This window comes from Agelaius phoeniceus, chromosome 31 (assembly GCF_051311805.1).
Source record: "Agelaius phoeniceus isolate bAgePho1 chromosome 31, bAgePho1.hap1, whole genome shotgun sequence".
NCBI classification, from domain to species: Eukaryota; Metazoa; Chordata; class Aves; order Passeriformes; family Icteridae; genus Agelaius; species Agelaius phoeniceus.
Window position 1 is genome coordinate 2,384,112 of NC_135295.1, and position 26,118 is coordinate 2,410,229.

Sequence of the window (26,118 nt, forward strand, 5' to 3'; positions counted from 1 at the left end):
GCGGAAAAATCCGCGCCCGGCGCTGCTGCTGCCGTGTCCCCCCAGCTTTAACCAACACTCAGGAAATGCCAGGCAGACTTTGCCCCTAATCTCTGCTTATCGAGCAAAAAAAAAAAAAGCCCCGCGGTGTTTATAAACCCGCAGGTAAGCGGGGAACTCGCGGTCCAGCGCGTGTGCCCGGGATCTCCGCTTCGTGGTGGGGTTTTATTGTTAATAAAATGCAAGAAGTCCGAGGTTACCTTTAAAACACTCCCTGGGGCCGGGGCTGGAGCGCTCCGAGCCCGGCTCGGGCCCTCCGCGCGTGTTTTATTCCCAATTCCCGGGTTTTATTCCCAGTTCCCGGGTTTTATTCCCAATTCCCGGGTTTTATTCCCGGGGCGGGCTGAGGGCACCGCGCCCTTTGGGGAGCGGCTCCCGGGCAAGCCCCGGTCCCGGGGCCGGGCCGTGCCGCTCGTTTATGGCAAAGGGAGAAAATATGAATTGGAATTAAAGAGTGAATTAAGGGCAGGCGCACGGGCCCCGGCCGCGCTGTCTGCGCCCCCCGAGCGCTTCGCGCCCCCGCGGTTCGGCTGCTTTCCTCCAAAACCACCCAAATACCCTCAAATCACCTTTTTTCCCCCCGTTATCCCCGTTCCCCCGCACGCCTCACCCCTTTCCCACCCCCAAAGGCTGCCGCGCTTCTCTCTCTCCCCGCGCCTCCGTAGCTGCGGAGAGAGAGGTTGCCACATTTGCATATATGGTAATGAGCTCCTAATTGCCAGGCTCGCTGCGCTTTGCCGATCGATTTCGAGCAATCCAGAGGTTAAGGAAGCTTGGAAATAGCGCGGCTCTGAGCTCCCCCCACCCCTCCCCGCCCGCAACACGGAGCTGGCCCCGCATTTGCATCCCAACTTTTTTTAACTCTCCCACGTACACTTTACGTATCGGCTACGTGGAGGCTCCTCGGCCGCTCCTATATATCCGTACGGCGGGCACGGCCCCCGCTCCTCCGCTCCACCGGCGGCTCCGGGCTCGGGGCCACCGCCAGGACCCGCGGGAGAGCCGGGCAGGTGAGGGCAGGGCAGGGCAGGGCACGGTGGGCAGGTGAGCGAGGGCACCTTGAGCAGGGCACGGAGGGCAGGCAGAGCTTGCCTGGCACTGAAGGGAGGGCACCGCTCCAGGCTGGTGACCGGCACCAGGGAGGAGCCGCTGCCCATCGGGCGCGTCCCCCAGGTGGGTGAAGAAGTCGGGGTGACCCCGGAGAAAGAAGGGGAGCAGCGCTCAGCCAGCCCCGGCCCGCAGAGCCCCGCGGAGCCCCCGCGGAGCCCCCGCAGCCTCCCCGCACAGCCGGACAAACAATGTGAGACTTGGCGGAACAAAAGCGGCGGGGCTTGGGTTGCTGAACACGTCTGAGGCCAGACGAGCCGCGCGATTTATTGGACTCGGTGAGAAAACCATAATAAAAAAAAAAAAAGAAAAAAAAAAGAAAAAAAAAAAAGTAAGGGGGGGACGGGGGGATGGATGGAGGGGGGAGAGGACTCTCAAAGCGTCTTTTTTATGGGCTGGGGGCCGCAGCGCTGCGGGGCCGGGGGGAAAATGCTCCGGGAGCGGGTCCAGCTCCTGCCTGGGGTCGGGGCTGCGGGGTCGGAGTTGCTCCTAAATCCCCGGGGCAGGGGGAGCTTCGTCCCCTTTTCCCTTTTTCCTTTTTCCCTTTTTTCCCTTTTCCCTTTTCCGTTTTCCCTTTTTTCCCTTTTTTTCCCTTTGCCCTTCCCTCCCGTCCCGCCGCATTCCGGCATCCGAGCCGAGAAAGTTTGGGCACGGCCGAGCGCGTCCATCGCACGGCCCCGCGCTCTTCTCTCGGCCCGCGGCTGACCCAGAGCCACTTTGGGGTGAGGGATTCACTTCTTTCCCATTCTCCCAGCTGGAGAATCCAGATTTGGGGTGCGGAGCCCCCCGTGCAGCGCCTCGGGCAGGGGATGGGAGCGGCCTGGCCCGTTCCAGGCTCTCGCCAAGCCCCGGGGCTTTGTGCTTTGCTCCAGGGGATGCTCTCGGTGCCTCTCGTGTGGGGCAGGAGGAGAAAGCCCCAAATCCTCGCTCCTGACAGCGCTTTCCCCTCGGGGGTGCCCGGGGATGCTCCGGGGGTGCGGCCGAGCGCGGGGAAGGGGCGGAGGGGACACGGACACCGGGGGAGAGGGGACAGAAAGGTCCCGGTGCCCCCATCCCCAGGCAGGAATTTGGGGAGGCGTGGGATGCTCGGGGCTGGATCCCAAATTTGGAATAAGCAAATGAATGCAAGGCGAGCGGAAATAACCCCAGAGCAAAGGTTCTGCACATCCTCCGAGGCAGAACGGAGGGGGAACGATTCCTCCCCACCTCGGGAACTTCTCCCCGTGCGGCGTTTCTTAAATTTCTCCCCCCACCATAACAAGGTGGGAGCCGATCCTTTAATCCCCCTAAACCCCGAGAATTCCTGCCCTGGAGTGGCCCCGCTAAGGCTCCCCCTCCTCAGGCCGTGCAGGGAACCCAAATTAAACGGGTTTAGGGTATTTTTTAGAAGTTATTGAAGCCAAATGTGATGCTCCGACCGAAATTCGCCTCTCGGTTGCAGCGGGCCCGGGTGTTCCAATCCTGCCGCCGATGCAAAATCCCACATGGCTTTTTTGGGGGGTTTTTTTGTTGGTTTTTTTTTTCCTGCCAAAGAAGATTTAATCTTCATTTTAATTATAATTTTTATTTTAACTTATATTTTAGTTCTTATCGTCCTCTTTTTTTGTCGTTGGTGTTTTGGTTTTGGTCTTTAAAAAGCCTCATCCCCGCAATCAATCCTTGATTCTTTCCTCAGCGAGGGGAAAAAGCTGCGCTCAAAGAGTGCACGGGGAAAAATCAACCCGGGCTTATTTTGGGGCCATTTTTGGGCTATTTTTGGGGTCGTACGTGGACTCCCGGCTCTGCAAAAAATGCCCATGGTACCCACGGGGTCATGTCCTGCCCAGCTCGGCTCCGTTTTTAGCCCGCGGAAATTAAGTTTTTATATTTGCACTGACGTGCGTGGAAGTTTCAAGGCTGGAAATCCTCAAATCTGCCGTTCAAAGGGAGATCCCGCGGTCGCGGCGGCTCCTTCTTCTTCCTTGCGGTTTGGATTGGGTTTGTTTGCTTTTTTTCCCCAGAAAGACAGAAAAGCACGGAGCAGGTTTTTATTTATATCAAAACACACCCGAGCATTTTCTGCAAATCGCTCGTGCCCTTCCCTAAATCCTCCCAGATCGGGTTGGTTCTAAGGCGATGTTAAATAAAATTAGAAATAAAAATGCACTGTCATCGGGGTAATCCCAGGGTGAATCCAAATTTGAAAGCGAAATCCCTGTCTTTGCAGCCTTTTTCAGGATAAATCGCAAAATTCGTGGGTTTTTTTTTCTTTTTTGGCAGGTTAAAAAAAAATGATAATTTCTGGAGGGGACTGGAATAAAAATGAAGATTTAAAAAATGTGAATTTAAATAAAGAGGAGAATCAAAAGAGGGGCAGGCAGGCGGTTGCGTCCCTAAAATCCCATTTCATTTTTGCGTCCCTAAAATCCCAGTTCATTTTCGTGTCCCTAAAATCCCAGTTCAATTTTGCGTCCCTAAAATCCCAGTGCAATTTTTGCGTCCCTAAAATCCCAGTTCATTTTCGCGTCCCTAAAACCCCAGTTCATTTTTGTGTCCCTAAAACCCCAGTTCATTTTTGCGTCCCTAAAATCCCAGTGCAATTTTGTGTCCCTAAAATCCCAGTTCATTTTTGCGTCCCTAAAACCCCAGTTCATTTTTGTGTCCCTAAAACCCCAGTTCATTTTTGTGTCCCTAAAATCCCATTTCAGTGGCGGTGGGCAATGGTCACAGCCGGCCCCGCCGGGACCCCACCGAGCTGCTCCACGGCCCCGGGGGCTGCTGCGTTTTTAACCCTCCCCTCTTTTCTGTTTCTCTTCCAGGAGAGCCCCGGCCCCGGCTCCGGCCCCCTCTGCCCTCGGAGAAGCCGCTGGCCCAGGTGGGTGATGGGGAACCACGGAGGGAGAGAAGAAATCACGGGCAGCGCCCAGGCCGGGGGGCGAGCGGCCCCGAGAGGGCTCGGGGAGGGTCCCTGCCCTGCCAGGAGTTGGTGGCTGTAATTTGGATATGGGGGTGCAGCTGGGAGGACCCCTGGGTGCCTCCCATGGCTGCTGCAGCCCCTCCCTTCCCCGCGGAGCACCCATAAAATCTTCCCGAAATCTGCGATTTTCGCCCCAACTAAGCCTGGATGGATGAAGGGAAAGGGGAAAGGTGCGACAAAGCACCCCAAAAACCCTTTTGTGCAGGGGGGGCTGGCAGAGAACCGGGCAGGAGGCCACGGGGAGGGGCTGTCGGTGGAACAGCCTGAGGAGCAGAGCCCCAGGGCTATTTTGGTGCTATTTTGGGGCTATTTTGGGGCTATTTTGGGGCTATTTTGGGGCTATTTTGGGGCTATTTTGGTGCTATTTTAGGGCTATTTTGGGGCTATTTTGGGGTTATTTTGGTGCTATTTTGGGGCTATTTTGGGGTTATTTTGGGGCTATTTCCACACCCACAACCCCTTTTCCCCACTCCAGTGCTGGGCCTGATGGGGGCCAGACCAGTGGGTTCCTATTTTCCCAGTAGGGGCAAATGGGAGAGAGGGCCCTGGCAGGTCGGAGTGGCTGCACCGGGGGTGGCAGCGGGAGAATCCAGCTCCAGCAAGAGACAAAAGCCATGAGTAACTTCCCAGCCCAAACTCATAGACCCCAAAAGCAGCTGGAAAAAAAAAAAATTCCAAGGTAAAGAAACCTATAAGAGAAAATGAAAAAAAAAATCCAGCTCCAATCCTCTGTTCTTGTTCAAGGAAAAATCATGTTTGTTTGGAGTTTTTTTTTGGTTTTTCTCTTTTTTTTTTTTTTTGTTTTTTTTTTTTTTTTTTTTTTTTTTTTGTTTTTTTTTTTGTTTTTTTTTAATGGGCTCTATATTATAACAGGAAAATCACAGAGTAATTAATAGTGGGGTTAAAACTAGAGAAGTAAACCAACATTTGGTTCCATTTGGGATCTGCACACCGCGGCCAGGCCCTGGCACTGGCGCTAGCACTGGGTGGTGTTCGCCTCCCCGAGAAGGGGAAACCAGGGACGCTGAGCCCGGGGGGCACAGAGGTGGCGACCTGGGGACATCGGTGCTGGCAGGGCGGTCACGGCCGGGGCAGGGGACACTCGGTGCTGCCCAGGGCTGGTGGCCGCGAGCGGTGGCGCTGGGGGTGGCGGCGGCGATGCCCGTGGCAATGAGGAGCGCCGCGCTGAGCCTGGTGAAGACCATGCCATGAGCGTGGCCATGAAGATGATGATGATGATGATGATGAGGGTGATGGTGGCCATTCAGGGTGATGCTGGACGTGCCCATGGCGGTGGCACCGGGCGGGAGAGGCCAGAACGGCGGAGGCGGTGGCGGCGATGGGGCAGGCGGGGGTGACGGACGGCGGGGGGCGATTGGGGGGTGCCAGCTTGGGGGGTGCCAGCTTTGGGGGGTGCCAGCTTTGGGGGGTGCCAGCTTTGCCCCAGCGCCGCCCCTCCCCAGCCCATTGATGAAGCGGGAGCGCTGCAGAGGGGTGGGAACGGCCCGGGTGACGTCAGGCGGGTGCGGACCAATCAGCGGCGGCGGCGAGGGCCGGGAGTGTGAAAGCATGAATGAAAAGTGCCGCGCGCCGCTCCCCCCGGCGCAGAGGCTGCGGGCAGCGGCTGCGGGCACCAGGTACGAGCCGAGCCGAGCCGAGCCGAGCCGAGCCGAGCCGAGCCTGGCTGAGCCGGGCCGGGCCGGGCCGAGCCGCCGGCAGGGCCCCCCGAGCCGCCGGAGCTGCGCTCCGCGGGGGCGGAGGAGCCGCGGGGTCTCGGCGGAGCGAGGGCTCCGCGCTGCCCGCAGCGAGAAGGGTGAAAGAGGGATGCAGGTGAAGGAGGGATGGAGCGGAGCAGGTGGCTGGGCGAGGGGAGGGACGCGGGGGTGGAGGGATGCGGGGTGCGAGAGGGATGCGGGTTCCTTCCCCCCAGGAATGGAGGGATGCGGGCTGCCCTGGAGGGGAGGAACGGTGCGGGGGATGCGCGTTCCGCCCCGGAGGAAGGAAAGGGTGGAGGGACGCAGGTCACTCTGGAGAAGGAGAATGAGAATGAGGGGTTCCCCCCCGCCCCCGGGGAAAGGAAGGATGGAGGGAAGCAGAGCCCCCGAAGCGAGGACGGAGGGATGCGCGTTCCCCGCGAAAGAAGAAAGGACGGAGGGATGCGGGGAGAGGAAAGGCAGGGATGCGGGGAGAGGAAAGGCAGGGATGCGGTTCCCTGGCGGGGGAAAGCTGCGCTCTCCCCCTGAACGAACGGGGGGATGCGGGTCCCGGTCCCTGCCCGAGATGCGCGGTCCTTGCTCAGGGCCGGGGTCCTGAGCCGCGAGCAGGAGTCGCTCCCTTCCTTCTTTCCTCCCTTCCATCCCTTTCATCATTTCCTCTGTGTTTTCTGTGTTTGTTCATCGCTATTCCCCCAGATCTTGGCTGAATCCAAAGCATCACAAGTTACTATTTATATGAACCGGCAGGTTTTTCTCGCAGTCATTTTGTTTAGAGAGCGTTCAACGCATTTGTGGGTGGGGAAATGTCCTTTTGGTCTTTTATGCATATTTTAAGTTGTGGGTGCAAATTATATTTGCTTTGATTATTACCAGTTTGAATGCATTAATTTGATAGTTATTAAAAATAATGTGGGCTTAATTCTCGGCACCTGCAGAATATCATTTGGTTTGCAAATGAAACAAATTGAAACTCGGCAGAAAATAGGCAGCCCTTGCGTGGTTATCCTGTAATTCTGCTCCAAATTGTGGTTCCTAGGGGCCTGATCCTGCCTGTCCCAGTGATGCTCAGGACTCTGTGCCCTGGGCTGCTCGGGCTGCAGGAGCAGGGCCAGGGCTGGAGCTGGGTGAAGATATTACGGATCTGGCTGCTAATATTTGCATCTCTTTTTATTCGTTTTCCTCCCTCGTTCCTTCCTTAAAAGCCACGTGCCCCCGAGCCCCTGGAGAAGAGGAGGTTGGCTTTTTCCTGCTGATGCTGTAGACTCCAGGGGTTGGTTGTTATCTTTGGTTATCTAGCTGTATGAGTGGTGTCGATTCTTCATAAAGCTAGATAACCGAAAGTAAAAATAACCCCATTACACGCCTGAGGAGGATGTGGAGAAGAAAGGAAATTCATCAAAAAAAAAAAAAAAGGAAGAGGAGGAAAAGAAAAATATATTAAAAAAAAAAAAGAGAGAAACAAAAAAAAAAAAAAGAAGAGAAAGGAAATGAGAGGCGGAAAAAATGGGGGAAAAGACAACTTTCAGAGACTGGAATTAAAACCTGAGGTAGGATTTTTTTTTTTTTTTTTTTTTTTTTTTAAAGAACCTATTTGCCTCCTGTGATTTTAAGAGTTTACTGGTTCTGGGCATGTGAAGAAACCGTCTGTGTTGAGAAAGACAAAGATGTTGCCGCTCTCTCCTCGGCCGTTAACTGTAATTGAATTAACAAAGTAAAACTTCCAATCAGATTATGAATTAGTTAAGTCCAGGACCCAGACTACAGATCAAGGATGAACTTTCATTGCATAACCAGTCATAGAGCATCAGAAAATCCATAAATCAATACAGATTACTGTGTTGGATTATCTGTTTAATAAAGCAGCAACAGAGCAATGTTTATTAATGGTTGTTTTGCAAATACGAGTGCTGGATTCTTTTTCCTTTTTTCTACCTTCCCTCCCCCTTCTTCCCTATCTGTTATACAGATACATAAATTTTCCTCCCTGACAGCTATAACTTGATATCAGTATTAGAAAGAGGGATATGGTGATTTCTAAAATGGTTTCTTGCAGTTTTCTTTGTTTTTCTTCCCTTGTGTCTCTATCCAAATGCTTCCTTTCTTCTTTTAACCCTTTGTTTATGAATGTTTCTTTGAATGGGCTCAAGATTCTAATTTGGGGATTTACAAGGGAGATTTTATATTTATATATATATATAAAACTTGTGTGTGGAACCGCATGAGATTAATTGGGGAACTTGATTTTGCTTAATTTATCTTCTCTGCCAATTGATGTTGGTTCTTATCCCTCTTTAATGGATTATGTGTCAACCTCTTCCTTGTGGAAACTGGGATTTTTTAATCTGCTCTACCCTAGAAGGGAATTTTGAGTCAAAGAGGTGAACTGGGTGCTTCCCACTTGCTTTAAATAATCAGATTGGGTACCTGAGATGCCACCTACAAAACACAGCAACCTATTTGAAAAGGTGTCTTGATCTTGCTTAGAAGAACACAAAGATCTCCTGGTGGATTAAGATAAAATAATATCAGAACGCTGATTCCAAGGAGGAAAAAAAAAAAAACAAACCAAAAAAACCCAAAACCAAAAAAGACTTTATAATAATAAAGAGCTAATGTGGGTGATGGCACCTGAACTAATTTTGGAAAGGAGCAATTATAGCTTTGTGACTTTATGAAAACCCTCTTGTGAGAGATGTAGAAATGAGCTGACTTTTGACCTGTGCTGGACCCGCTCGTTTCGCTCATGTGCTCATTGGGATCTCTAAAAATCCCAAAAGGGCAGAGGGAGCTGTCCCTGGCACTTCCTTCAGGGAAGGGCTGTAGTGCTGGGTGTGACGTGACAGATTTATCCTGCTCATATGAATGCTTGAAATTAATAAACAAGATATTATTTTCCCCTCACCCATGGCCTTGAATTCAGAATAATTTAGCACATGTGTTCAGTGGAGTTCTGTAATGATCTGCTCGGGGAAAGCTTAGGGAGAACCTTCTTTCCTTCTTCCCATTGAGGTTCTGCCATTGTTCCTGGTGCTGGCAGGGATGCAGGGAAGTTTTTACAGGCTCTTCTTTGATTCCTTGCTCTCCTTTGCCATCCTGCTGCTCCTCCCTGGGGCGAGTGCAGTGCTGCTCTCCTGGCCAGGCTGTTTGTCCCCAACCAGAGAGGGACAGGGCAACAGGGAACCAGCTCCATGGGCAGGAGAGCAGCCCCCAAGGAAGGGGAGAGCTCCTCCATGGATGCTCAGAGCCAGGGAGAGCAGCCTCCAAGGAAGGGGACACCTCCTCCATGGATGCTCAGAGCCAGGGAGAGCAGCCTCCAAGGGAGGGGACACCTCCTCCATGGATGCTCACACCTGGGGAGAGCAGCCTCCAAGGAAGGGGAGAGCTCCTCCATGGATGCTCACAGCCAGGGAGAGCAGCCTCCAAGGAAGGGGAGAGCTCCTCCATGGATGCTCACAGCCAGGGAGAGCAGCTCCAAGGAAGGGGAGAGCTCCTCCATGGATGCTCACAGCCAGGGAGAGCAGCCTCCAAGGAAGGGGAGAGCTCCTCCATGGATGCTCAGAGCCAGGGAGAGCAGCCTCCAAGGAAGGGGAGAGCTCCTCCATGGATGCTCATACCTGGGGAGAGCAGCCTCCAAGGAAGGGGAGAGCTCCTCCATGGATGCTCACACCCGGGGAGAGCAGCTCCAAGGAAGGGGAGAGCTCCTCCATGGATGCTCATACCTGGGGAGAGCAGCCTCCAAGGAAGGGGAGAGCTCCTCCATGGATGCTCACAGCCAGGGAGAGCAGCTCCAAGGAAGGGGAGAGCTCCTCCACGGATGCTCAGACCCAGGGAGAGCAGCCTCCAAGGAAGGGGAGAGCTCCTCCATGGATGCTCAGACCCAGGGAGAGCAGCCTCCAAGGAAGGGGAGAGCTCCAAGGATGCTCAGACCCAGGGAGAGCAGCCTCCAAGGAAGGGGAGAGCTCCTCCATGGATGCTCACAGCCAGGGAGAGCAGCCTCCAAGGAAGGGGAGAGCTCCTCCATGGATGCTCAGACCCAGGGAGAGCAGCCTCCAAGGAAGGGGAGAGCTCCTCCATGGATGCTCACACCCCGAGAACCTCAGGGTGATGTTAGCCACCCTTGGCTTTGGTGACAAAGCGGTGACAAAGCTCTCGGCACGGAGCTCTCCTCACTCATCCTTGCCAGGCCAAACTGAGCCAGGAGAAGTCCTGCTGGGTGTTCACACCATTCCTGCTGGTCCAGCTGGGTGCTGGTGCTCCAGGATGTGTCTGAGATGTCGGCACCAAGGTCTGGGTGTGAAGGGGGACAAGGGACTCTTATTCAGGCTGAGCCCTGGGAAGCTGCCATGTGCCATCCACCATTGGCCCGTGGCTTCCCTCAAGGAGGGGAAAAGTGCCTTTTTCTCCAATCAGGGGCTGGCAGTGCTGCTGTGGGAGCATCTTTTGGTGTTCCTGGGTGACCAATCCCAGGCTCTGCGGCGCTGCCATAGGCTGCTTTGGATGGTGTCACTTCTTGGCTCTAACAAAGGCATGAGCAGGAGTGGGGGGATGTAAACTGGGACAAGGATGAAACTCCTCCAAGAATTTAGCAAACCATGTGTGGAGGGCCTGGAGCCAGGGGCAGGAGGTGCCTGTGCTGCTTGGTGATGGAGAGGGTGGGTTTAAAGCCCATCAGGCCCAAGCTGCCTCTCTGGAGCTTTTGCTCCTCATTCCCAGCTGCAAAAAACTCCCTTTTAAATGCTTGTGACCCCCACTGCCATTCAGGGATGTGGTGACACTGTGGGGTTAAAGCACCTCCATGCTCATCACCCATCCCTTTGTGCTCCCAGCCTGGAGGGGAAATAGGAACCAGTTCAGCTCCCTCAGCCCTTGGATGGGTCCCTGGGGGTTCCTGGTGCCACAAGCTTTGCTGCAGTTTCTGGGTGCTGTTGGAGCATGTCACTCTTTGGCTGGATAGAATTTCTTTCTAATTTGAGTTTTTGTTGTGGGGGATAAGCAATTCCAGTGGTGGAAGTGGCTGTGTGAGTATGAGCTGGGCTCGCTCCAAGGGCTTTGGAATAGTCTTGCAAATAGCTGATTTTTAATTTTTTTTTCCCTTTTTTTTTCTCCCTGATTTACTCCTGGAGTGCTGTAGCAGTAAGCCCTGTGTGTTGGCGTGACATTGATCCAAATTGCAGTTTACATGTGGCCGTTTAAGCTTGCTTGGACACTATGATTTGACTGGTTAACACTCAGCACTGTCTACTCCGCTCTCCCTTCTGGCCACATAACTGCTGGAGACATTAATAGGAGACACACTCGTTTGGGAGCGAGGTATCAGCTCTCCACATCGTCCTCTTGCTTAGCAGCAGTTTGGAATTGAGGGGAGAAAAAGAGACAAAATGCAATACTGATTTTTCTGTGATTCAGCGAGCTGTTGAGGAGAATGAGCCTGTACAAATATAATTGTTGAAAATGATTGATTTCACTCCGTGGATCTCCTTTAGGTTCTGTCTTTAGTGCTTATGTTGGCAGTGCAGAAATGCAGCAGAGCAGTTTGGTGCTGAGGCCAAAGCCCTCTCATTGTACGAGCGCTGCGGGTCGGGGACTGGCAAAAAGGCAGAAATTCTTGTGCTGGTTGGTACTGCCAGTGGATATGAACTTTTAGTTTGTGATGGATAAAATATGGTTGTTGTTTTTGTGGGTTTTTTGGCATTTCTTATTTGAAAATTCTCAGCCCGGAATGATGAAAACTAGCTAAAAAAAAAAAATGTTTTTAAAAAAATCATTATTTTATAGTGTCTGAGGGAAACAGACATTTCCCCATGGAGGGAAATTTTTTGCTGGCCTTTTACAGTTTTAAACTGAAAACAAAAGGAGGCCCTGATGGCTCCTTTGGTACATGAAGTGTCCCTTGTCCTCCCAGCACAGTCCCACGCAGCCTGGCTTGGGCAGGTGTGGAATGGCACTGCAGTGCCACCACAAAGAAATCCCACCAGTAGCACAGAAATTTGCATGTATCTATTTCATTTCGAAATGCACAGACTGAATTCCTTCCCACAAGCAGTCGCAGCTGGATTTGGAGGGAGAGGGGATGGTTTTTAGAGATGCTCTCCCAGCAGGGCTGGCAGCCAGCGGTGACTTGTTCCCAGCACCAATCCTCAAAGCTCTGCTCTTTTTGGGGTGCTGCTGGTCCAGCTGGGTTTGGGGGGCATCTCTGTGCCAGGGAAAGCGTGAGGGCTCTGCCATGGGCACCTACAGGCTCAGAAATGCTGCTGGAAGCCTCCAGCTGCCCGTCCGGGGCTGAGAGGGGAGCACATCTTTGTGCTGAGAACAGAGTCTTTCCTCTTCAAACAATCAGGGCTTCAAACCCCTGAGCGTTTTCAAGGGAGCGATTTTTATGTCGGGATTATGATAAAGCGGCTGAGTGGGCGCTAAGCCGCCATAGGAATCAGATCAGGCCCTGCTTTAATTTCAGCGAGTGGCGGTGTGTGGGAACGGAGGCCGGGCTGATGCTCGGAATTACCCGGCTGGGCTCTGGGCTCGGAGCTCAGCCTGCAGGAGGCTGGGCACGATCCTCTTGTCCTTGTCCCCAGCGTGGCTTTGCCCATCGTGTCTGGCACTTCTCAGGGTGCTCTGCAGCGCCCTGGGGTGATTTTGGGGCGGCCGGTGCCTATTTCTATAGAGCAGAAAAGGAGATTTCTTGAAATCCCCAAACGCGGTGCTGCGCGCCCAGCGCACGGGGCCGGGCGGCTCTCCCGCACCTCGCCCGGGGGAAGCAGTGCCCCGAGGTGGGGACAGCTCGAAGGAAAATGATGAGCTCTGTGCTCCTCAGGCTGCCGAGGAGACGGGAGCCAGCGGGCAGGTGGCTGAGATGCAGCCGGGGTGATTGGATGTGAAAGCGGAGCTCGGTTCTCGCCGCCCGCGCTGGCAGCTCCGCGCTCCCATCGCCGCGGCCGCCGCAGCTTTTGCTGGCCCAGGCTTGTGCTGCCAGCATGCCGGGGGCGGGGGGGATAAATATAGTCCTGGGGGGGTATTTCGGATTGCCCGGAGGGATTTTCGGGGACAGATATAGAAAGGGACGTGTGCGTGTGAGTCCCGACGCTTCTCGCTGGCCGAGCTGGGGAAGGGGCGGCGGCCGCGGGCAGGATCTGCTGCGGGCAAGGCTGGCACGGCCCTGGGTAGATTTGCAGGAAAAGAGATGGGAAACTTTGTTTTAGGGTGCCAGCTGCAGAGAGGGATGCCCGAATGCTGGGGTTGTGGCTGGGAGTGTCCGTGTGTCTGCAGGGCTGGTGGGGAGGTCTTGGACCGAGCACTCCTGCTGAATCTGGTTATCTGTGGATCACAGTCCCTTGAATCTGGTCCTCAGTGCATCATAATCTCTTGAATCTGGTTCTCAGTGGATCACAGTCTCTTGAATCTGGTTCTCAGTGGATCACAATCTCTTGAATCTGGTTCTCAGTGGATCACAGTCCCTTGAATCTGGTTCTCAGTGGATCACAATCTCTTGAATCTGGTTCTCGGTGGATCACAGTCCCTTGAATCTGGTTCTCAGTGGATCACAGTCTCTTGAATCTGGTTCTCAGTGCATCATATCTCTTGAATCTGGTTCTCGGTGGATCACAGTCCCTTGAATCTGGTTCTCGGTGGATCACAGTCCCTTGAATCTGGTTCTCAGTGGATCACAGTCTCTTGAATCTGGTTCTCAGTGCATCATATCTCTTGAATCTGGTTCTCGGTGGATCACAGTCTCTTGAATCTGGTTCTCAGTGCATCATAATCTCTTGAATCTGGTTCTCAGTTGATCACAGTCTCTTGAATCTGGTTCTCAGTTGATCACAGTCTCTTGAATCTGGTTCTCAGTGGATCACAATCTCTTGAATGGTTCTCAGTGGATCAGTCTCTTGCTGACTGGTTTCAGTGGATCAGTCTCTTGAATCTGGTTCTCAGTGGATCACAGTTTCTTGCTCACTGGTTCTCAGTGTTTCACAGTCTCTTGAATCTGGTCCTCAGTGGATCACAGTCTCTTGAATCTGGTTCTCAATAGATCACAATCTCTTGAATCTGGTTATCCCTGGATCACAGTCTCTTGCTCCCTGGTTCTCACTGGATCACAGTCTCTTGCTCCCTGGTTCTCAGTGGATCACAATCTGTGGCTCACTGGTTCTCAGTGTATCACAGTCTCTTGAATCTGGTTCCCAGTGGATCACAGTCTCTTGCTCACTGTGTAACCCCAGGATTTACCCTGCTACAGCTGGGACAGGCTGGCACCTGGCATCTGTAACTGTCCAGCTAAAGCTGGGTAATCCTCACCCAGCATCGACGGCCATGGCTGGAACTTTGACTTTGACAGCCCAGTCTAGGTGTAAAAATCATTGTAATTCCACTTTTGGGGAGTTGAATATTGCTGGGGAAGGGACAAAAGGAGCAGTGGCAGGATGCTGGTGCAGGAGGAGGGAGCATCCATTTTGGGTGCCTTTAACTGCTTGGTCTTGTTTGATGCATTTTTACATTGAGGCAAGCAGAGGACGTGAGGTGGAGCTTGCTCTGGGGTAGGGAGAAAATGTGGTTCTCAAAAGGAGAGAAAAGTGCTGATTAATAAGTGTTGGGAATGAAAATCTAGATACTCATTGGTGGTGGACTGGCCTGGTTCTGAGCCCTGTGTGGCTCCAGGGGCTGTTGGCTCATCTTGTGGCCTTGCATTGTTTAGGTCAAGGCAGGTAAATCAGGTTTAATTTGACCTTCAGCAGGTTCCTGCCTGCTGGAAACTCATCTTTTATTGAAAAAAATACAAAACAAAAAGCCAAACCAAACCAAACAAAAAAACACCCCAAAAACCAAAAATCAACCAACCAAAGAAAAAAAAACACCAAAAAAAACCCTACTGGAAAAGAAAAACCCACCAAAAAAACCCCAAAAAACCCCCAAAAAACCAACCAAGCCACAAAAGCTTTTCTGGATCAGTGTGTGAGCTCTGGGAAAGGGAAAGGGGATCCTTCAGATCGTCTTCACACTTTTGGAGGCACAGAATGCTCTTTGGGAAGGAGGAAGGATTGTCCCTAAGGAATCTGCTTTGTCTCATCTTCCTCTTCCCCTCCGTCTTTTAGTAAATGTCTCTGTTTTGGTTGAGCGAAATATTCTGCTTTTATTCTATTATTTTATTCTTTTCTTCCATTCAGTATTTCATAGGAGAGGATTGTTTTAGGGATTCCCAGGCTGGAGCAGGCAGGAATGTGTCTGAGCCAAACAACCTTCCTCTGGCATCAGCAGGCACCAGCTGCTTGGGAGGAAAGTGCTTGAAACCCTACAATTATGGGATAATGTATTCCAAGAGAGTTTCTTGGCTTTCCATTCCTGGGCTGGAGAGTTTATATTCCCTCCCTGATCCTTGTGAAATGTTGCTGAACTTGGATGTTCTTGTCACCTGCTCCTCGATGGGGACAATCCCACAGCAGCAACTGGCAGGGCTTGGGGCTGGGCAGGAGGGGAAAAAAGCCACATTTTCTGGCATTTGCTTCCAATTTTGTGACTCTTCTTTGGCAGAGGAATCTTTGAAAAGATCTGGAGGGGCACGGCTTTCCACAGCCACTTATAGAGCCAACGGAAAAGCGATGGGGAATTAACGATGTAACCTGGATTGTTCAAGGGAATTAGGCACAAAATTCACTCAGTAACATTGGTAAATCCTGCAGGGCGCTGTCAGGATCCAGAGCAGTTTTCCTCCTGCTGGGGCCTGGCCAGAAGGTGCAGAAATTGTCCCCTCTGGCTGGGGACAGCTTTGAGGGCTTGGGACTGGAGAGGGACATGGAGGACAGGTGGCCCTGGGCCACCACATACCCCACAATTTTACAGACAAATTCCAGTCCTGGGAGATTTTTTTCTCTTCTTCCCCTTTGTTTTGCCTTCAAAAAACCCTGCTAACAAATACACACACAAATTTTTCTCCTTTTTCATAAAAAAAACCATCTTTCTTTCCAACATCCACCCATGTGCAGGAGCAGGGCTGGCTCTTTCTGGAGGCAGAGCTTTCCCACAGAGCTGTGCATTTCTGGATGCTCTTTGCTGGAGAAAATCTCTGATTTTTGGAGGTGATGAAGCCTGTCCAGCCCCTCTGCCCAGCCTGGCCGAGGCTCTGACAATTGTCCCCTCTGGCTGGGGACAGCTTTGAGGGCTTGGGACTGGAGAGGGACATGAAGGACAGGTGGCCCTGGGCCACCACATACCCCACAATTTTACAGACAAATTCCAGTCCTGGGAGATTTTTTTCTCTTCTTTCCCTTTGTTTTGCCTTCAAAAAACCCCGCTAACAAATACACACACAAATTTTTCTCCTTTTTCATAAAAAAATCCATCTTTCTTTCCAACATCCACCCATGTGCAGGAGCAGGGCTGGCTCTATCCGGAGGCAGAGCTTTCCCACGGAGCTGTGCATTTCTGGATGCTCTTTGCTGGAGAAAATCTCTGATTTTTGGAGGTGATGAAGCCTGTCCAGCCCCTCTGCCCAGCCTGGCCGAGGCTCTGACAATTGTCCCCTCTGGCTGGGGACAGCTTTGAGGGCTTGGGACTGAAGAGGGACACAGAGGACAGGTGGCCCTGGGCCACAACCCCACCCCACAATTTTACAGACAAACTCCAGTCCTGGGAGATTTTTTTCTCTTCTTCCCCTTTGTTTTGCCTTCAAAAAACCCCGCTAACAAATACACACACATATTTTTCTCCTTTCTTATAAAAAAAGCTCTTTCCAACATCCACCCATGTGCAGGATCAGGGCTGGCTCTTTCTGGAGGCAGAGCTTTCCCACGGAGCTGCGCATTTCTGGATGCTCTTTGCTGGAGAAAATCTCTGATTTTTGGAGGTGATGAAGCCTGTCCAGCCCCTCTGCCCAGCCTGGCCGAGGCTCTGACAGGATGGGGACAAGCTGGCAGCGATTCTGGAGTGAAAGCAGCCTGCCTCCCTCCTCTGGTGCGAGGGATGGCCACGGAGCAGGTTGCCATGGAGAACGGGGATTATTCTGCGCGTGTGTGTGTGTGTGTGTGTACAGGCTGGGGGGGAATATCGTAGGTTTCTTTTTTTTTTTGTTGTTTTTTGTTGGTTTTTTCCCCTCAAAAACCCCATTTCTGATGCCGTCAGCGGCCGTGCTCAGCCGACCTTGGGAGCTACAACCTCCAACCCCATCCCCATCCCCTCCTCCCCTGCTGCTGCTGCCCCAGCCCCTCCATCGGACTCTTATCTCCAATAATCCCCCCTAAGAGGGCTTTCTGCTTGTTATGACACCCAGTGAAAGCGTGGGAGAAAGATCCTTTCTTCGCCCTTGTCCTCCACAGCCAGCCACTAGCCTGAATGGGAGGCTTTTTTGTGTCTCTGTGTGCCTGACTAATTGAGCTGAAGGACTTGCGTCTGGAAGGGCTTGAAAGGGACTTTTGTTGCCGCTGTGGAGTTTGTGGAAGGAGAACGAGCTCTGCTTTCTTAGGGAACGCGGCTCCTGGGCAAATTTGACTCTCGAGTGCTCACGCCTCCCAGTTCTTTGGGAAAATAAGAAAAAAAAAAGGATGGTGGGATTGGATTTTTTTTTGTGTTTTGGATTTTTTTTTGTGTTTTGGATTTTTTTTGTGTTTTGGATTTTTTTTTTTGTGTTGCGTGTGGGGTTTTTTGGGGGTGATTTTTTTTTTTTTTTCTTCAGCGCTATTGGTGCTGGAGAATTGAGTCTGGCAACAAAAAAAAATTAAAAAAAAAATAAAAACCAGCCCAGCCCTGAAAGGTTGGTGAGCTGGCTGTAAAAAAAAAAAAAGGGCTTGGTGAGATGAGTTCAAACTGGCTAAAAATAACAGTATCAGAAGCCCTCCAAAAATAACAGTATCGAGAGCTCTTGCCTCCAAAAATAACAGTATCGAGAGCCTGCGCCTCCTGCAGCTTTTGAAGCCTCATAATCCAACCCCAAATCTTCTCCAGGATTCCATGGGAAATTCCTTTGTGGTCCAAGGATGCTTTCACATCCCGCTGCTTCCGAGAGGAGATGAGCACCGGCCATCACAAGGGAGTTTAAGTGGCGGCTGCAAAATTCCTCTTTTCCTCTCGGCCTTTACAGGAGTGCTGAAAAGTCGGGATTCTGCCTTAAATTGGTGATGCCCAGGTGGATCCCCTGCACCAGTGGCAGTGTGGGCATCAGGAAGGGATCTTTCTTCTACCTGTGACAGCCCCAACCCTTTATCTTCCCTAAAGCACCCAACATCGTGCTTGGTAGGAGAACCAAGAGGTTTTCCCATAGCAATTTGGGAATTTAAAGGCTCTTTGCCACTGGGAATTTTGGTTTGGGGCACCTGGATTGTCTTCTCTGTTGGTATCTCCTGCTGCACTTTTGTTCCCATCATGAGAATTTGGTGTTTGCACGTGTCCAGGAGATTTTCTTGTTGTCTTTGCTATTTTTTCTCGGTACTGAATTAATTCAAAGGCCTTCTCCAGCCTGTCTGTTCCCCATGGTGTGGCTGTGCAAAACCTACTGCTAAGTGTCTTTCCTGCAGAACACCCTCTGGCAAGGAGGGAACGTGGGGTTTGGGAGGAAAAAATGGCTTTTGAGGTGCAAAACTTCTTGGCATGTGGCAAAGAAGGTTTTTGAAGAGGCTGGAGGGAGAAATGGGGAAGAAAGTGGTTTTATGAGGTCACTTTGCTCCTGTTGCTTATTTCCCACGAGATGTGCAGCCCCTGCACCTTGTTGAGAAACCACTTGAAATTATTGTCCAAAATATATTTTCAATAAATATATTTCCACTGTCATTTCTCAATACCTCCCCTTACCCCTTCTTCCTTTATTCCACAGATCTTGCAGATCCCTCCACACAAAAAAAATTACTGTAGAAGCTGCCAGGGTCCATTCCATCCCCATCTCACAGGGTGTGTTATTGATTTCTAATGACAAGGGGTTAAAATGTATTGAAAATTGTATTTTTAAGTGAGTTATGTAGAGGCTGCAAATGCCCAGGGCACCTCTTTTTCCACCCTGCACCCAAAGGTTGCAGTTGGGTGTCTTCAGGAGTTTTCCAGGGCCAAAGAGGTGCATCAAGGATGGGGGGAAAACCAGAACAAAGGGGTTTGAAACAGATGTAGACATGAGTGGTGAAATTTGATAGAAAGGGAAGGTGAAGGCAAAGAGAGCTGAATGAACAGGATGCTTTCTATGCAAAAAAAAACCCCTATCAAAAATGCAAAAATCACTTTTGGAGATAGAGACAAACCCGTTTTCACATGACTCCACTTGGAGTTTTTAAATCCAGCAATTTCTGCACTGCTTCCTACCAACACTGTGCTAAACTCAACCTTGGTTTTGTGTCCTGCAGCCCGAGCCCTGTCCTGCAGCAGATCCTGGGATGCCCATGACACCAGGTATGTGTTAATGCATCCTCACTCCTTCCTGGGCCAGGAAATGACAATTTCTGGGTGTTTGGGTGCTCATCAGGCAGCATCTGAGGAGTTTGTGCTGTCAGCTCCACGCCAGGATAATTCAGTGTTGGTCATTAGTGATGAGCAGCTCCCGGGCACGCTTGGGCACTGCTGCACCCCCAGTGTCCTCCAGCCCTTTTTATATTTTTATATATATATATTTTTTTTTTTTTGGTGTGTGTGTTTGTTTGTTAGCTATTTTTAAATATATGCTTTCCAATAACTAATTAAAAAAGAGAAAAATCACCCAATTCCACTTTTGGAATAATGTGTGAACTTGGAAATTGGGGCTTGGAGTCAAAACAAGATGAGGGGAGCAGAGCAAGGCTCCTGCTCCAGTGGGTTTGAGGTCAGAAGATGTAAAGAAATCCAAATTACTAGTGCCTTTAAAAAAAATATTTTTCTATTTTTAATTTTTTTTTTAATTTTATTTTTAGTAGGGAAAGGGGTTTGCCAAAGTGCACACCTCAAGTGTATTTTACCCTTATTATGCTGGAACCAGCTTAATGAAATAAAAGAGTTTATTTTTTTTACAACTGACCAATAGTTCACTTGTGCATTTCAGAGCACAGCAAAGTGACTCTAAACCAAAAATTTTTATGGAGTCTCAAACCAAACCCCTAAAATTTGGCAAATTCTTGTCCTTGCACAGATTATTGCTGCTGCACTTAATACCTTGCAGCTCAAATAACAAGAGATTTTGAGCAGATTGGGAAAAAAGATCAAATGTAAAAGGAGATATAGAAAAGAATAGAAAAATCAGGAGGTTTTGGAACAGATAAGGAATAATTCTAGGACAAAACACAGCAATAATCCCAAAGGGCTTTATTATTGTGAATCAATACAACGTTGCTATAAAATATTTAGAATTCTGCCCTGCATCTATTTCTCTGTAATATTCATAATTCCTGCAATCCCAAAAATCAGTGAGCACGAGGTCACTTCCTGGAATTTCCTTGTTTCAGCTCCCAGCACTGGGGCCTTCTCATCTTTGGGGCAGGGATCAGGAATTGGGATTTTTACAAAGCTCTGGAGGAATGGGGCACTGATGCCACACAGGTTTTGAACGCACTGTGGGCATGCCAGGATGCTGGACAGGTCACAGGGATGTGAATTGGGACCCCAGTGCCACCACTGCCACCCTCTGCTCCTCCCTCCTTCTGTGTCTCCCCGGAGGACCACGGGCTCACCCAGCACTGGGGGAAATCAGAATTTAATTTTTTTCCTCAATGAAAACGCTGGGAAAAAAAGAAAAATGAAAAGGGAGAAGAATGGAATCTTGGTGCATTTTGTGACTTTGCTCCCAGCAGAAGAAGAGCCAGGGGCTCCAAGGCCAGCCCAGTGAATGGGTTTGATGTGAGCAGCCAAACCCTGGTGGCTGCCAGGACCCTTCTCTGCTGCACCACCGGAGGGTTTCACCTCCTGCCAAGAGCGGCCTGCTCCTCTTCTTTCCCTTCCCTTCCTTTTCTTTTCTATCCTTTCCTTTATTTCTTACCTAATATTTATTTAATTTTATTTTTCAATTTAATTTTGAATTTTCCTTTTTCTTAATTTTCCTTTTGATTTTCCTTTTTACTTTCCTTTTATTTTCCTTTTAATTTTTCTTTCAATTTTCCTTTTAATTTTCCTTTTAATTTTCCTTTCTAATATTTCATTTCCCTTTCATTTTATTTTTCCTGGTTTTTTTTTGTTGTTGCTGTTTTTTCCTATTTTTCTTCCTTTGTTTTCTTTTCCCATTTTAATATCCATTTTTCCCCCCAATTTCTCGCCTAAGCCTGCTTTGTCTTGTCTCCTGCCGGAACGTTTAACGAAGGGCCAGCCGCTCCCACGCCAGTAGGGTTTTTTTTATTGTTGTTGTTGGTATTTTCCTGGCGCTTTGTTCCACCCTCCCCACCTCGGTGCCCATCGAGGGGTGCGGGTCGGGGTGCCCACCATGGATGGGGAAGCACAAAGCCCCAAGGAAGACACGAGGGCTCTTGTTATCCTGGCCGTGCAGGAAAGAGTTAACCCATTAGAAATTCCGAGCCCTTCTTCCGATAGTTAAACCTGATTTGCATGCATTTGCATAATGAATGTCATTTGCATTCTTGGAGGTTGGCTACTTCTGTGGGAAAAGTCAAAGCGGGATTGCGGGGAGGGTGAAGGGGGGTCGGTGAAGAAAGAAGGGAAGATTTTTTTTCCCCGCACCCCCACGCATCCCTGCCCCTCACCATCCTCACCCAAACGCTCTTTTCCTTCCCCTCTTTCCCCCCATTTTCCCCCCTCGAGGCCTTCCTCCCTTCTCCCTTCCGCAGGACACAAAGGCAGCCATCGCTGCCTAGGCCGTGCCGAGGCCAGGCGCATCCTCTCCCGCTTGCCCCCCTTCCCCTCCTTTAATTTCTGCCTCTAATTCCATCTTGGCTCCCGTTCCCGGCGCCCTCGCGAGCGGGGGGCTGCGGCCCCGGCCCTCCCCTCCCCGTGGGTGCATGCGTGCTGAGGGGAAGGCAAGGTGGGAGCCACCATTTTAGGCAGCTGCTGTGTAAAATGGCCGATTCCCCTCAGCCGGGCCCAGCCACGCGGGCGGGAGCGTTCCGGTGGCTTCCGTCGCGTTCTGGCGGCTTCTGTGGGATGGGACGGAGCTGCTTGCGGTGCTTCAGGTGCCGTGACCTCGCCATGGGGCCTTCAGCCTCGAGGGGCTCATCCCGGCCTCAAGGGGCTCATCCCAGGGCCTTCAGCCCTGAGGGGCTCATCCCGGCCTCAAGGGGCTCATCCTGGCCTCTTCCCGGGGCCTTCAGCCTTGAGGGGCTCATCCCGGCCTTGCTGTGGGGTCTTTGGCCTCGAGGGGCTCATCCCGATCTTTGGCCTTAAGGGGCTCATCCCGGCCTCACCACGGGCCCTTTGGCTTTGAGGGGCTCATCCCGGCCTCAAGGGGCTCATCCCGGCCTCACCATGGGGCCTTTGGCTTTGAGGGGCTCATCCCAGCATCAAGGGGCTCATCCTGGCCTCACCACGGGGTCTTCGGCCTCAAGGGGCTCATCCCGGTCTTGCTGCGGGGCCTTCAGCCTCGAGGGGCTCATCCTGCTCTTCAGCCTTGAAGGACTCATCCCAACCTTGCCATGGGGCCTTCGGCCTCAAGGGGCTCATCCCAGGCCTCACTGTGGGCCTTCAGCCTTGAGGGGCTCATCCCAGCCTTGAGGGGCTCATCCTGGCCTCACCATGGGGTCTTCGGCCTCAAGGGACTCATCCTGGTCTTCAACCCCAAGGGGCTCATCCCAGTCTTCAGCCTCGAGGGGCTCATCCCGGCCTCACTGGGATTTGGGATTTCCCTCTTCCCACCATCACCGGGGTGTCGCAGCCACAAAACCTCCCAGCCAACCCACACCCCAAAATCAGTCTCTTTTCACCTCGTCTCCAGATTTTGCACCACCCAAGGCAGCTCTATCATCTTTTTTTGCCGTATTTTACAAAAATTATTGCTCAAAATACCCTCTGTGCCTCCCTCAGGGGCTTGAGGCTTGGCTGCAGAATTTTTTCCTAGATGCACTAGATGATGTTTCATTCTTTGTGTACTGTGATAACATTAGCAAAACAGCTGTTTAATTATTTTTTTTTTTACCCCTCCTCCTTCTTCTGGACTAGAAAAATTCGATAGTCTCGTTTTTTCTGTTGCTGAAACCATTTCATGGCTGTTTAAGAAAGGGGGGAAGAATAAATGTGAAAGAAGAGTGACTTCATCCTCTCCTGCCATCCTGGGCTGAGGCTTCACCTGGTCCAAGTGATCTATGGGCACAAAGTTATTGTGTTAATCTCAAAGAAGGGAAAAAAATCTCATCACACAACTGGTGGGAAGTGATTAATTTTATTACAGCACCTGAAATATATTGGGGTGTTTTATCTGAAGCCCCATTTCAAGGGGTTTGTGGTTGAGGTGAAAATCTTGGTGTTCCATGAGGCCGCGTTTGTTGTTCTTTTTAATTTCTCCCCATCCCTCTGTTGCCATGAGACCTGGAAACTTAAAAGCCTAAATATGCTAAGTGAGTTTAACCCTGGTGTGACGGGAATTTTGAAAGCAGATTAAAACCAACTCAAAATTTATCCCTAGAAGAAAAATAAATCCCATTTTTTTTTGCTTGCGGGCTGACGCCGCAGTCCCAGACACACCTGGCTGGGGGCAGCCCCGTGGGGGGGAACGTGGCTGGGCTTGGCTCAAGCCTGGTCCCTGGTGGGGTCTGTGGGGTGGCAGGGGCTGGGGAAGGGGGGATGTCACTGCTGTGTCCCTTTAGCTGGAGCTGGGAAGGGCCACGCGCTCCACTCCGCCTGCCAAACGTGCTTAGTCAGGAATGGGAAACACTTCCCTAAAACTTGCAAAAATGCTCTAAGGCTCTTAGCTCTTGGGCTAAGCTGCAGCTACTTAGTCCACTTCTCACTGCTTTTATTTATAAACTTCAGGCTGTGCTGGGGGATTTTTTTTTTCCCCTTTTTTCTGGTTCTTTCCCTGGGATGGGGCACAGGAATGTGGTGGAAGCAGAGCTGGAAGGAGAGGATGGGTCTGGGCATTGCTGCTCTGCTCCCACCAGTGCCACTCACTGGCTTGGCACCACTGGATTCCCACAGGATCAGATTGTCTCTGATTTCAGTAGAGTTAGAGGTGATTTATGGGACTAATGGCCAGCAGAACAAGCTCCTTCTCTGGCCTTTCCTCAGTTAAACCACATCAGTTCTGCACTGGGTATCTAAATTCATGTGTAACCTGTGAGTAGCCATAGCTGGAGGCAGAGAAATCTCAAATTAGCCAACCAAAACCACTACACAGAGTTTATACACATGGAAAGTACATAAAGTGAAGATTAATATATTATTAAAATATAAACCAGTTCTATAAGGACACTCCAAAGCATCCAAAAAGTGTCAGGGCTGCTCACTTTTGGTATTTTCAAGCAGGGATGAGCAGTGCTGGAGCTTTGCCACTTGGTTCCTGCTGCATTGAGGGTGGCAGTCACAGAATGCATCCTGAGAGGCTCCTCCTTTGGTCCAGAGCTCTTCCCTCAAATGGAACCAAAGTGCTCAGGAGAGCCAGGATAAATCCCCCCAGCCTCAGGGGGCTCTGGGCTCGGGTTTGGCTTTGGGCCTTGGTGCAGCAATCACTGCCCTGGGCAGGGAGGGAGACCTGGAGAGCACAGCTCCCCATAAGACAAAAAAAAAGAATAAAGAAAGTGGATTTTTTTTACTTAGATTTACAGTTTTTGGTCCTGCTTGTGGCTTTTGAGTACCTGGAGTTGGTTTTGCTACACGATGCAGTGAGATGCTGGCTGGCACCACAGCTGGCAGGGACAGGGAATTAAATTTCACATTTAATTTCAAATTTCATTTCATTTCAAGCAGCCATTTCAAATTGCCTCAGAGCAGACCCCAGGTCCTCTTGCTCCTTACAAGGCTAAGGCCCCACAGAGGCATCTCAAGTTAGGAAACCAGCCCAGTTTCAAACTGAAACACTGAGAGTTTTCCAGACAAATTCTCTCTTCCTCATTCCCCTTTTGTGTCAGAAGTGTGGCTGTAATCTCCCTGTCCTGGTGTAATCCAGCCAGAGAAGATGAGGCTGACATTTAACATCCTCTTTTCTCTCTCTTGCCAGGCTGGACATGGGTTCACCCAACCTGCTGCTCATTTTCTGGCTGACAAATTGTCTCTGGCCCTGGTGGGAGTTCATGGGAACATCCTGGTAAGGGGATTTTTTAAAAATTTGGATTTTTTTTTAAAAGACTTTCCCTAAATTTACACTGGGTCTGGTATCAGCAGGCAACTGGGATGGGCTTGTATCCATGGCAAGTGTTTGGGGACTGGTGAGAGCTCCTGTGGGGAAAAAGAGGAGCCAAAATCTCCGTGGTCACCAGCACCTTCCTTGCTGATCATTTGGCCCAAAGTATCAAACATCTGGATTTTTTTTCTGTGTTTAACATCTTTTTTTTTTTGTGGGTTTGTTAACTGGTAATGCCCAAGCCTTGGGAGAGGTGTCTGTCTCATCCACAGGAACAAATAAAAACAGGGGAGGGGGATTTCCTGTTAAATAGAAAGGAGATAATAAAGTTGTTTCTCTTGTGTTTGGTTTTAGCTCAGATTGGCTCTTTATTACATGAATCAGGAGTGGGGGTTTTATGGAAAATCTCACCCTCCAAAAGCCACGAGGAGCTGCCAGCACTGAGGGACCCTCAGCAGAAGCCCCTCACCACAGCTGATCCCTCCTCATCCTCTTCCTCCTCCTCCTCCTCCTCTCCCTGCTCTGCTGGCCTGGAGCATGATGTGGATCCTGATTTGCACCAGTGCCTGTCCAGGCTGACCAGCACCAGACCTCAGCGTGGGGACACAGCAGCAGCACTGCAGGCACACACAGGGGGCAGAGGACACCAGGACATGCCCGCCCTGCCCACTGCACTGTGGGCACTCACTGGTGAGCCTGGGGGTGTGGAAACACTGTGATGGGGCACTCTGGGGTGTGGGGAAGGGATCCACCTGGAGGGATGGTGAGTCTGGGGGTGTGCTGGGTCACTCTGGGGCGTGGGGAAGGGATCAGCCTGGAGGGATGGTGAGCCTGGGGGTGTGGAAACACCATGCTGGGGTATGGGGAAGGGATCAACCTGGAGGGATGGTGAGCCTGGAAATGTGGAAACACCGTGATGGGTCACACTGGGGTGTGGGGAAGGGATTAACCTGGAGGGATGGTGAGCCTGGAAATGTGGAAACACCGTGCTGGGTCACACTGGGGTGTGGGGAAGGGATTAACCTGGAGGGAAGGTGAGCCTGGGGGTATGGAACCACCATGCTGGGTCACACTGGGGTGTGGGGAAGGATCCACCTGGAGGGATGGTGAGCCTGAAAATGTGGAAACACCGTGATGGGGCACACTGGGGTGTGGGG

At 51.1% G+C, this 26,118-nt stretch overlaps 1 long non-coding RNA gene across 7 annotated transcripts in view; it reads left to right on the forward strand.

Annotated features, from left to right (window-relative positions):
- Positions 1 to 896: 896 nt before the first annotated feature.
- The window catches only part of LOC129132316 (uncharacterized), a 33,489-nt gene continuing 8,267 nt past the window's right edge, over positions 897 to 26,118 (forward strand). For 3 of the 7 annotated variants that reach the window (XR_013185696.1, XR_013185694.1, XR_013185695.1), the window contains exons 1-5: positions 920 to 1,424; positions 3,945 to 4,000; positions 19,125 to 19,170; positions 24,839 to 24,925; positions 25,316 to 25,651. This is a non-coding gene — a long non-coding RNA (uncharacterized LOC129132316). Of the gene's footprint in view, positions 1,425 to 3,944; positions 4,001 to 7,206; positions 7,365 to 19,124; positions 19,171 to 24,838; positions 24,926 to 25,315; positions 25,652 to 26,118 lie in introns of those variants that run through there. The other 4 variants (XR_013185693.1, XR_013185692.1, XR_013185690.1 and 1 more) reach the window with 4 other exon arrangements.